Source organism: Chlamydotis macqueenii, chromosome W (genome assembly GCF_036417535.1).
Source record: "Chlamydotis macqueenii isolate bChlMac1 chromosome W, bChlMac1.mat, whole genome shotgun sequence".
In the NCBI taxonomy this organism is placed as follows: Eukaryota; Metazoa; Chordata; class Aves; order Otidiformes; family Otididae; genus Chlamydotis; species Chlamydotis macqueenii.
Window position 1 is genome coordinate 33,410,736 of NC_141592.1, and position 11,698 is coordinate 33,422,433.

Consider the following 11,698-nt stretch of genomic DNA (forward strand, 5'->3'; position numbering starts at 1 on the left):
AAACCATAGTACTCATCTTCCCTGTGCCACTTGTGACTTTAGATTTCTACTGTATTTGCTCTTTGGTTGCATCTTGTAGATTGAAGAGACAAAATCTTGTTTACTTCATGGATGGTAGTCCTTCCGCATCTCTGTTTATGCTTATTATTATTACCTGTTTCTGGATCTTTTCCAGTTAGCTGTTCTGCTTTTGAATAGGGAAGAGGATCGTATTTTTACTTGCATTTGAGATGTAGACGTACTGTGGATGTATATGCTGGTGTAAGAATACTTCGGTTTTGTAGTTTCTAACTTCCTGATAATGCCTTGTATTCTGTTTACCTCAGTGTTTACCAGAAGTAAAACACTTTTATGAAGCTATTTAGTATAATTCAAGAACTGTCTTCCTGAGTTTTGATAGCTCAAAATCTATAATTTTAAAGGGAAAGGTAGAATGGTTTTGTTTTCATAATTAGTAAAAGAAATTACAATATATGGAAATGAGTAATCACCTTATCAAGTTTTTTTATTCCCCACATGTAATGGTTTAGCCTGAATCACCACACAGTTTCTTGCTCACCCTCCCCCTCCCCAGTGGGATGGGGGAGGGAATTGGGAAGGAAGGAGAACTCGTGGGTTGAGATAAAGACAATTTACTAAAATAAAAAGGGAAAACTACAATAATAACAGAATATAAGGATATTAAAATATACAAAGTGAACAATATGTGTTTTCTCACCACCCGATGTCCCAATGACCGATACAGCCCGTCCCGAGCAGCGATCACGGAAACAAAACCGAGCGGCAAGCGAAGGAGCAAAAGGGAGCCAGCAAGGGAGAGGGAACGATGCCAGCAAAACGAGCAGGAAAGATGGATGCCAGGAAGGCAGAGCAATAGGAGTATGCTGGCTTGCACATCCCAAGGATATTCAAAATTCTCAAGAGCTGATGTGACTCGCTCAAAAGAAAAAGGGAAGGTAAAGGAGTAGGGGAAGGTACCCTCCTCTGACTTCCCCATAGATTGGTTCTCCGGGGAGAAAAAGAAAAATGTGCGATTATTAATAATTCTTACCAAATGGCATCCAAAGTACGGAGTCGCCAGCAATGCCGAAAACAAGGACCAGACTAATTTCATGACCAGTGATGTTACCATATCATAAGCCAGTAGTGCCCAGTAAATCAAAATGAGAATTCTGATCCATTTCCGAGAAGTGATAAACAGCATCAAAGGAAATATGTGATGCAACTTAGGACAGACATAACACAACCATGTGAACACGTAGTACAACATTGAGACCAGGGACTCAAATAAAATAATGAGCACTTGTAACAACTTTACCACACTCTAGTCAGATCTGTCCTTACCTCAACCCTTCCTGCCCCACGTTGGGTGCCAAAATAACTGTCGTAGCTCAGCCCCGACTGGGACCAGACTACGCAGTCTCTCTCTCACTCCCCCCACCCTCCGAGAGAACAGGGAGAGATGATATAAGGAAAAACGGCTCGAGGTTTGAGATAAGGACAGGGAGAGATCCTTAAAGTTACCATCACAGGCAAAACAGACTCCACTTGGGGAAAAGTATTCATTTATTTCTAAAACTAGCAGGAGAATGAGACAGGGAACAAGATAACCTCCCCCCACCCCTCCCTCTTCCCGGGCTTAACATTATCTCTACCTCCTTCCCCTCCTCCCAAGCAGCACAGGGGGGAGGAGGGAATGGGGGTCGCGGTCAGTTCATCACACGTTGTTTTACGCCGCTGCTTCATGGTCGGGGGAAGAACTCCTCACATTCCTCCCCTGCTCCAGCGTGGGGTCCCTCCCACGGGCCACAGTCCTTCGTGGAACTGCTCCGGCGTGGGTCGTCTCTTCCACGGGGTGCAGTCCCTCCAGAACGGCTGCCCCAGCGGGGCCTCCACGGGCCACAGCCTCCTTCAGGCCTCCACCTGCCCCAGTGTGGGGTCCTTCACGGGCTCCAAGTGGATCTCTGCTCCTCCGTGGACCTCCATGGGCTGCAGGGGGACAACCTGCTCCACCATGGTCGTCACCACAGGCTGCAGGGGAATCTTGGCCAGGAGCCGCATTACTCCTCCCCCTCCTTCTTCACTGACCTTGGCGTCTGCAGCCGTTCCTCACAACAGGCTGGCAGACGCCTCTCAGGATCCTTTTTACATCTCGTTCACATCTCATCTCCTCTCCACTTCTTGCAGCCAGGCCAGGCCGAGTTGGGCCCAGTCGGCTGCCTGGCGGGAGGCCAGAGGGTGAGGCCTGCAAGGCCCACGAGGCTCGCGCCTCCCCCTCTGCGCCTCTGCCCCCGCTCAGCTTCTTCACATCTTCTCTTCTTCTTTTTTTTTTGTGTTTTCCCCTTCTTAAATACATTATTGCCGAGGCGTTATCACAGGACATTCTGCTCCCAATTGGCTCGGCCTTGGCCAGCAGCAGGTCTGCCCTAGGCCCGGCCGAGTCCACTGAACAAAGGGGAGCGACTTCTAGCAGTTTCCTACAGAAGCTGCCACCTTAGGCCCCCCCTCACCAAACAAAACCACAACACCACTTAAAAATTCCAAACAAGCAAAAAAAAAAAAAGTCATCTTACAGAAATCTAATGATCATAGAATGGTTAGGGTTGGAAGGGACCTTCAAAGGTCATCCAGTCCAACCCCCCTGCAAGAAGCAGGGACATCTCCAACCAGATCAGGTTGCTCAGAGCCTCATCCAGCCTGGCCTTGAACGTTTCCAGGGATGGGGCTTCCACCACCTCTCTGGGCAACCTGGGCCAGTGTTCTATAACTCGCACTGTAAAAAATTTCTTCCTAATTTCCAATCTAAATGTACCTCCCTCTATTTTAAAACCATCACCCCTCGTCCTGTCACACCAGGCCCTACTAAACAGCCTCTCCCCAGATTTCTTGTAGGCCCCCTTGAGGTACTGGAAGACCGCTATCAGGTCTCCCCGGAGCCTCCTCTTCTCCAGGCTGAGCAGCCCCAACTCTCTCAGCCTGTCCTCATAGGAGAGGTGCTCCAGCCCTCTGATCATCTTCGTGGCCTCCTCTGGACCCTCTCCAACTGGTCCATGTCCTTCTTGTGTTGGGGGCTCCAGAACTGGACACAGTACTCCAGGTGGGGTCTCACCAGAGCGGAGTAGAGGGGCAGAATCCCCTCTCTCGACCTGCTGGCCACGCTCCTCTTGATGCAGCCCAGGATGCGGTTGGCCTTCTGGGCCGCAAGGGTGCATTGCCTGCTCATGTTGAGCTTCTCATCCACCAGCACTTCCAAGTCCCCCTCCTCAGGGCTGCTCTCGATCCATTCCCTACCCAGCCTGGGATTGCCACGACCCAGGTGCAGGACCTTGCACTTGGCCTGGTTGAACTCCATGAGGTTGGCACGGGCCCACCTCTCCAGCCTGTCAAGGTCCCTCTGGATGGCATCCCTCCCTTCCAGCATGTCAACGGCACCACACAGCTTGGTGTCATCGGCGAACTTGCTGAGGGTGCACTCTATCCCACTGTCCATGTCGCCGACAAAGATGTTGAACAGGGCAGGACCCAGCACGGACCCCTGAGGGACGCCACTCGTGACCGGTCTCCACTTGGACATTGAGCCGTTGACCACCACTCTGTGAGTGGGGCCATCCAGCCAACTCCTTACCCACTGAGTGGTCCATCCATCAAACCCCTGTCTCTCCAGTTTAGACAGAAGGATATTGATGCTGTTTCATTATAATAAAGATAAGCAGGTGAACTCTGGCACTTGGCTGTGTAACTAATATAGCTGCCATCTTGGACTCAGTAAAAATGTATTCACGACGAATTAAGCACTTTGAGGTGGATATTCTTAAATGATAAGTGAGTATCACAGAATCACAGAATTATCAAGACTGGAAAAGACCTAAAAGATCATCCAGTCCAACCATCACCAATACTTCTCAGCTAAATCATATCCCTCAACACAACATCCAAACGTTTCTTGAACACCCCCATGGTCGGTGACTCCACCACCTCCCTGGGCAGTGCATTCCAGTGCCTGACTGCCCTTTCCGAGAAGTAATATTTCCTAATGTCCAGCCTGAATCTCCCCTGGCGCAGCTTGAAACCATTGCCTCTAGTATTTTCAAATTAAGGAGCAACTGAGTTGTGACTGGTGATGTAACTTTGGTGGCTGTGCTATTGATAGAAGACATACTGCATCTTGCAGCCTGTTATAGGGTTAAGAGGCTTTTGTGAGAGCTTGGTTCAGGGAATCTTACTCCAACTGTTATCTAGGACGTTAAGGAAAAAGAGGAAGAGGTGGTACTGCAATTAGCCAGACCTCTTCCTCGCCTTCCTTACCTTATGATCCTTAGACCATGGGACTTTCTGTCCCTGTGCAGGCACTCCTGCAACTGTTGGCTTCCTAGGGCTGACTCTGCATACCTGGCATCTCTGCTCTGCAACAGCATTTTTCAGGGAAGAGGGGAAAAACTGTTTTGGCCTCCTACTCTCCTTTTTTCCATACAGAACAGAGCTATGTGTGTAGCACTGTACTAGCCATGGGGAAGGGAATGGGGCTGAGATGGTGCGTGTGGTAGCAGCATAGCAGAGTTGGACTGATCTATGTGCAGGATCGTGTTAGGTTGCAGTACCATGGTAGTACTGCTACTTAATGACTTAAGTTTTTAAACGTAGCTTTTGCAAGCTTGTGGTTTTAGTCTCAGAAACAAAATGGAAAGTGTATTGCACCTTTCTTGTCTCACTGGCTGTATCTGGCCTGCAAGTTTGATACTTCTTCCCCTCCCCCCACCCTGTGAGCACACTGTGGAACAAAGGAGTCAAGGAAGAAGTTGCTTCTACTAAGATCAGACACTCTACATAAGTCAAGTGTAAGCTGAAACAAAGGTGCCTGAAACTTCAAAGGGAAAACCAAGGAAATATCAGGTATAAGATATGTGAATGAATAAATATTAGTTTCTCTTTAATGAATTGAATTTCAGTTTTCATAATATTTTAAGAGTATACTGATCAGTATAGAAAATATCCTGATCAGCTGGGAGGCTTACTGTATAGTTTGTTGATGAATAGAAAAATCTTAATGATGAATAATCATAAAAAACACATGGAAGAGCTCCATCTCCATTGTTTACATGGTGTTTTGCAGTGCCCAGTACTTCTCCTAGAGACAAAAATCCCTAACAGAATAGGAGTCAGATTTCTGGACCAATCCAGCAGACGACCTCATCTAATTCTGTCACACTGGCAGCCAGAGCTGTTTTGGCTGGTGCTGGTGGCAAAAGTGCTGTAATGCCACAGAAGGTATCACCTTAGTCATCCTCCTCCTTTTTAATTGTATAAGCTTATGGTTTTCTGTTGCTTCCACAAACTTTAGGGATTGATAATTCAGGATATTCAATATTGTTGTCAATGTCCAGTCTCTGTATCGTAAGTTTTTTACATCAGCCCATTCCTATATTTTACAGTTGGTGCTGGGTTGAATATTTTGATAAATTGATCTGTGAGAAATTTAGTTAGTAGACAGAACTTCTCTTCAGCCTGTTCTGGTTTTGTTAGTGAGGGGGGGCCTAAGGTGGCAGCTTCTGTAGGAAACTGCTAGAAGTCGCTCCCCTTTGTTCAGTGGACTCGGCCGGGCCTAGGGCGGACCCACTGCTGGACAAGGCCGAGCCGATTGGTAGCAGAATGTTCCGTGATAACGCCTCTGCGATAACGTATTTAAGAAGGGGAAAACAGAAAAAAAAAGAAGAAGAGAAGATGTGAAGAAGCTGTGTGGGGGCAGAGAGGGGGAGGCGCGAGCCTTGTGGGCCTTGCAGGCCTCACCCTCTGGCCTCCCGCCAGGCAGCTGACTGGGCCCAACTCGGCCCGGCCTGGCTGCAAGAAGTGGAGAGGAGATGAGAAGTGAATGAGATGTAAAAAGGATCCTGAGAGGCGTCTGCCAGCCTGTTGTGAGGAACGGCTGCAGAGGCCAAGGTCAGTTCAGAAGGAGGGGGAGGAGTAATGCGGCTCCTGGCCAAGATTCCCCTGCAGCCTGTGGTGATGACCATGGTAGAGCAGGCTGTCCCCCTGCAGCCCATGGAGGTCCACAGAGGGGCAGAGATCCACCTGCAGCCCATGGAGGACCCCATGCTGGGGCAGGTGGAGGCCTGAAGGAGGCTGTGGCCTGTGGAGGGCCCACTGGGACAGCTGTTCTGGAGGGACTGCACCCCGTGGAAGAGATGACCCACGCCGGAGCAGTTTCATGAAGGACTGTGGCCCATTGGAGGGACCCCACGCTGGAGCAGGGGAGGAATGTGAGGAGTTCTTCCCCCGACTATGACACAGTGGCGTAAAACAACGTGTGATGAACTGACCGCGACCCCCATTCCCTCTTCCCCCCTGTGCTGCTTGGGAGGAGGGGAAGGAGGTAGAGATAATGTTAAGCTTGGGAAGAGGGAGGGGTGGGGGAGGTTATCTTATTCCCTGTCTCATTCTCCTGCTAGTTTTAGTAATAAATGAATAGGTTTCCCCAAGTTGAGTCTGTTTTGCCCATAATGGTAACTTTAAGGATTTTCTCCCTGTCCTTATCTCAAACTTTGAGCCGTTTTTCTTATATCATCTCCTCCTGTTCTCTCAGAGGGTGGGGAGCGAGAGAGAGAGAGACTGTATAGAATCATAGAATGGTTAGGGTTGGAAGGGACCTTCAAAGGTCATCTAGTCCAACCCCCCTGCAAGGAGCAGCGACATCCCCGACCAGATCAGGTTGCTCAGAGCCTCATCCAGCCTGGCCTTGAACCTTTCCAGGGATGGGGCCTCCACCACCTTTCTGGGCAACCTGTTCCAGTGTTCTATAACTCGCATTGTAAAAAATGTTTTCCTAATTTCTAATCTAAATCTACCCCCCTCTATTTTAAAACCATCACCCCTTGTCCTATCGCAACAGGCCCTACTAAACAGCCTTTCCCCATCTTTCTTGTAGGCCCCCTTGAGGTACTGGAAGACCACTATCAGGTCTCCCCAGAGCCTCCTCTTCTCCAGGCTGAACAGCCCCAACTCTCTCAGCCTGTCCTCATAAGAGGACAGCTCCTTAACAGCAATGAGAAGTTAAGAAGCAGGCACTTCTTTATTGCAGCGCTGGGCGCACGGGGGATCGCTCCACCTAGCGTGCGCACCCATTTGATCAACAGCACGGGTTAAATACACATTAATTATACATATTCATTAAATTCCAAGAAATAATATGCATAAACATAAATTTTCTGAGAAACCATTACATCATTTCCCCACCCACTCGCGCATGCTCAGTCTTTTGAGTTGAGGGTCTTTTGGTGGTCTTGGTGATCGTCAAAACGCCCCCTCCTCGAATTCGCTGGTCAAACTCCTCCTTGAAATCTCCATAGATGGTCTTGAGAACAGGTCGCGGTGCTGCTTGATTTTCCTGGCTCCAAAGTGATGGCTCAGGGCCTATTTCTGCAGGTGGTGTTTGGGGTGTTTAGGACTTACCATTGTATTAACGATATGCTAGGCTAGCTTCTAACAAATGCGTATTATAATATCTCTAGGGTCCCACTCCCTTTAGGAACAAACAAATTTTATGAAGATTTAGCCTATGTGACTACAGTTCTACAGTTAGCAAGAATCACCTCATGTTGATATTTAATTTTCAACATTTATGTCGTGTAACAGGAGGGACCCCACGCTGAAGCAGGGGAGGAATGTGAGGAGTTCTTCCCCCAAGGAGGAAGGAGCAGCATAAAGCGACAAGTGATGAATTGACCATAACCCCCATTCCCTCTTCCCCCCTCCCTGTGCCTCTCGGAGTGGGGAAGGAGTTAGAGATGATAATTGAAAATGAAGTTAAGTCCGGGAAGAGAGAGAGGTGAGGAGAATTAGTTTTTGTTCTTTCTCATTATCCTGCTTTGGTTTTCCCCAAATCAAGTCTGTTTTGGCTGTAACAGTAACTTTAAGGATCTCTCCCTGTCCTTATCTCAAACCTCGAGCCTTTTTGTTATATTATCTCTCCCCCATTCCTTTGGAGGGTGTCGTAGTTCAGCCCCAACAGGGACCAGACTATGCAGTCTCTCTCTCTCACTCCCCCCACTCTCCAAGAGAATAGGAGGAGATTTGACAAACAAAAGAAAACCAGGAAAAAAACCAAACACGCGGGTTGAGATTGAACAAAAAGTAAATTTAACAGTAATGACAGAAGAAAACAATAGAGTGATGGAACACAAATACAGTACAATAGCTCACAACAGATCTCCACATCCAGTCTCTTCCAACTAGGAGGGCCTCCCTTCAGCACCCTCCTCACTTATATACTGAGCATGATGTCAGATGGGATGGAATAGCCCTTTGGCTAATTTGGGTAAATTAACCCCAGCTGTTAGCTAATTAGTTAACTATCCCAGCCATAGGGGCTACCAGCTTCAGTTCTCCACCCAGCTCAGGTAAATATTAACTCTATCCTGGCCAGAACCAGGACAAGGGTGAAGGGAGTGAGTGAGAGAATGCATAGCTTGGTCCTGAGCGGATCTAAACTATGACACAGCATTGGGGATTTTCACTCTCTTAAATTATCAGATTCATTCCAAGTCCTTGTTTGCGTGGGGATGGCATTTTATTAAATGTTAAAAAATACTGTCTTTCCTGTGACTAGGAAATTTTGAAAGAACAGCTTGTATGTCCAGACTTAGTTGTGGTGTGTGATGTGTGGTTTTGTTTTTGTTTGTTTTTGTTGTTTTGTTGTTTTTTGTTTTGTTTTGGTGTTTTTGTTCTGAAGGTCTGCCTGTCTCTTGGGATGTTCTATATGTGTTATGATATTGGACTGATAAAGTAGTTCTGCCTTCTCTCCCCTCTCTCAAGGAGATGAACACTTGAAATACACCAATATTTAGTGCAGAGATCTGGCTATACTCTGGATAAATTGATTTTACAGAGTAATGTAAAGGTCTTCTCTCCCAACTTGAAGGGAAAGAGAGAAGTTATGTATCCATTTTACTACAAGCTTTCTTCAAGGCATAGTTCTCCTGTAATTTGATGTTGCTGTGGGGACGTAAATGTGATGCTCCTGTTCTGTTGTTAGGCAGCACTGAATTTATTTACTTATAGTAAGTTGGATTGAATCAGACATGGGTTATAAAAGAGGCAAACTGGGACTGATTCTCAGGTTACAGGTTAAAATCTGATATCTCAGTTGAGGAATGGTCAACCCATAGTCTTTCCACTTTCCTTCTTTAAAAAAAAAAAGAAATCCTGGTGCTTTGTCGTAGTAATGATGGTCCATTGAGATAGATCTCTGTACTGTTAGCAGTCCCATATTGTTGCCAGTCTGTTAGATGTTTAGAGAGGAAAACCTGTGGGTATGACTGTTGGATGGTCATGGGGCAATCTCATCCAGCAACCTACTCTGATCTAGTTATAAAATAGAAGTAAGGCTAGATTGTTGAAGCTGAGTCAGATCTGTCAAAATGTCCTGAGGAAATGAAGCTAATGTGTATCTGAAGACTGCTTTTGCACATAAAATGAGCTGTTTCTGTGTAGTTATTCATTGCTTTAAGTGTTTCAGGGGTTGCATTCATTACTGTAGCTGCTAAAGAAATTTCTAATATGGAGGAAAAAATTTTATACCACTGAGCGAGACTGGATATATAGTGTATAACGAAATTGTGGACTTAAATGAATTTGAAGTAGTAACTTAGAAATAAATTTTGGACAAAATCCAATTTTGTGTTATCAGTCCAGGAGAATATCCTTAAGGCTTTTATAGTGTCGTAGTTTAGCCCCACTCAGGACCAGACTACACAGTCTCTCTCTCACTCCCCCCACTGATGTGCGGAAAACAGACTCCACAATCTGTAAGATTGTAAAGTAGGTACGTTTATTCAGCGCTGGGCAGCATGGGGGATCGCTCCTCCAAACGTGCGCAACGTGTTAAGCAACAGGTACAGTATTTATGCATCGTAGACATGCATATTCATAGAATTCCTGCGGACTTGGTTATATATTAATTAGGTTTCCGAGAAATCATTATCATAAGTTTCCTCCCAGGACAGGTTATTCCCCGGTCTCTGCGTCCATCTGTGTCTGTGCTCAGGAGTCACAGTCTCTCTGGTGGTCGTTCTCTCCTCCTTATCACCATGTCCAGCTGCCTGGGTTCAGACCTTTGTCCTGCTTTGTTCTTGCTGCCAGGGTGTTTTCTTGATGACTTATCTTTGCTGGTTCCCAGTTTCCTTGGTTATTTCACCTTATCAGTTGGTTCTAAACTTCCTAAGTCCCTTTATCTTGGTTTCAGCCACTGTGTCTGTACCCCCTCAGGATGTTCCCATCTAACTTATCTTAGCTCCTGCTAGAGCATCCTGAAAGTATCTCCTTATGTTAAGTTTATGACTCTGCTGTTCTTTCTCTCAAGGTTAGTAGTTTATATTTTCATATGAGAATTAAATTGTTAGGCAGGGTTCCTGCTAGGATATATATTTGATAATTTTATTATTCTGATTAGTCTTTTATTCTTCTAAATCTCCTCTTCACTACCCTCTGAGAGAATAGGGGGAGATGATATAAGAAAAAAAAGGCTCAAGGTTTCAGATAAAGACAGGGATAAAACCTTAAAGTTACCGTCACAGGCAAAACAGACTCGACTTGGGGAAAACTATTCATTTATTACTACAAACAGCAGGAGAATGAGACAGAGAACAAGATAACCTCCCCCACCCCTCCCTCTTCCCAGTCTTAACATTATCTCTACCTCTTTCCCCTCCTCCCAAGCGGCACAGAGGGGAAGAGGGAATGGGGGTTGTGGTCAGTTCATCACTTGTTGCTTTATGCTGCTGTGTGAGGGATCTCAGTGATGGTCCGTGTAGGGACACTGTGGGACATCACAAGCTGCACACAGCTGTGAGAACGCGACCTTGGAGAGGGGAGCTAGGAGGGGTGTTATCTCGGAGAGGGGAGCTAGGAGGGGTGTTATGGAGCAGGATGTTGCTGCTATCCGGGAACCGCCGTTAGCCAGCAGGGCACGTACTTGGCAGGCCTTGCTGCATGCGCTGGCCACGCGTGCACCAACACCTGGTCAGTACTCTGCCACTGAATCTGCTGAGGGGATAAACAGAGGCGGCTCGGAGCAGAGGAGAGAGAAAGGACCCAGAGCTCACTCTACGAACAACAGGGGACGCCCTGAGGGTGCTGCGCCTGCCTCCCTTCTCTGCTCTGACCCCGCTGATCATCACCCTCCTGCTCGCGGTGTCTCCGGCGCAGTTGGGTCGGTAAGGCTCTCACAAAGGGAAAACAATACGCTGGTAACTGCTCATGCAACTGGAACTGCTTATGCTGGTAACTGCTTATGCAAGGCTACAACCGAGCAATAAATACCGTTGTGCTTTCAAATATCATATGCTGGGTGACCTTTGTGCATAGGAATCCTACGAACCGGGTACAGCTGCTCCTTCCTCCTCAGGGGAAAAACTGCTCACATTCCTCCCCTACTCCATCGTGGGGTCCCTCCCACGGGCCACAGTCCTTTGTGAACTGCTCCGGCGTGGGTCGCTTTTCCATGGAGTGCTGCCCAGCGCGTGCCCTCCACAGGCCACAGCCCCCTTCAGGCCTCCACCTGACCCGGAGTGGGGTCCTCCACGGGCTCCAGGTGGATCTCTGCCCCTCCGTGGACCTCCATGGGCTGCAGGGGGACAGCCTGCTCCACCATGGTCGTCACCACAGGCTGCAGGGGTATCTCTGCCAGGAGCCGCATTACTCCTCCCCC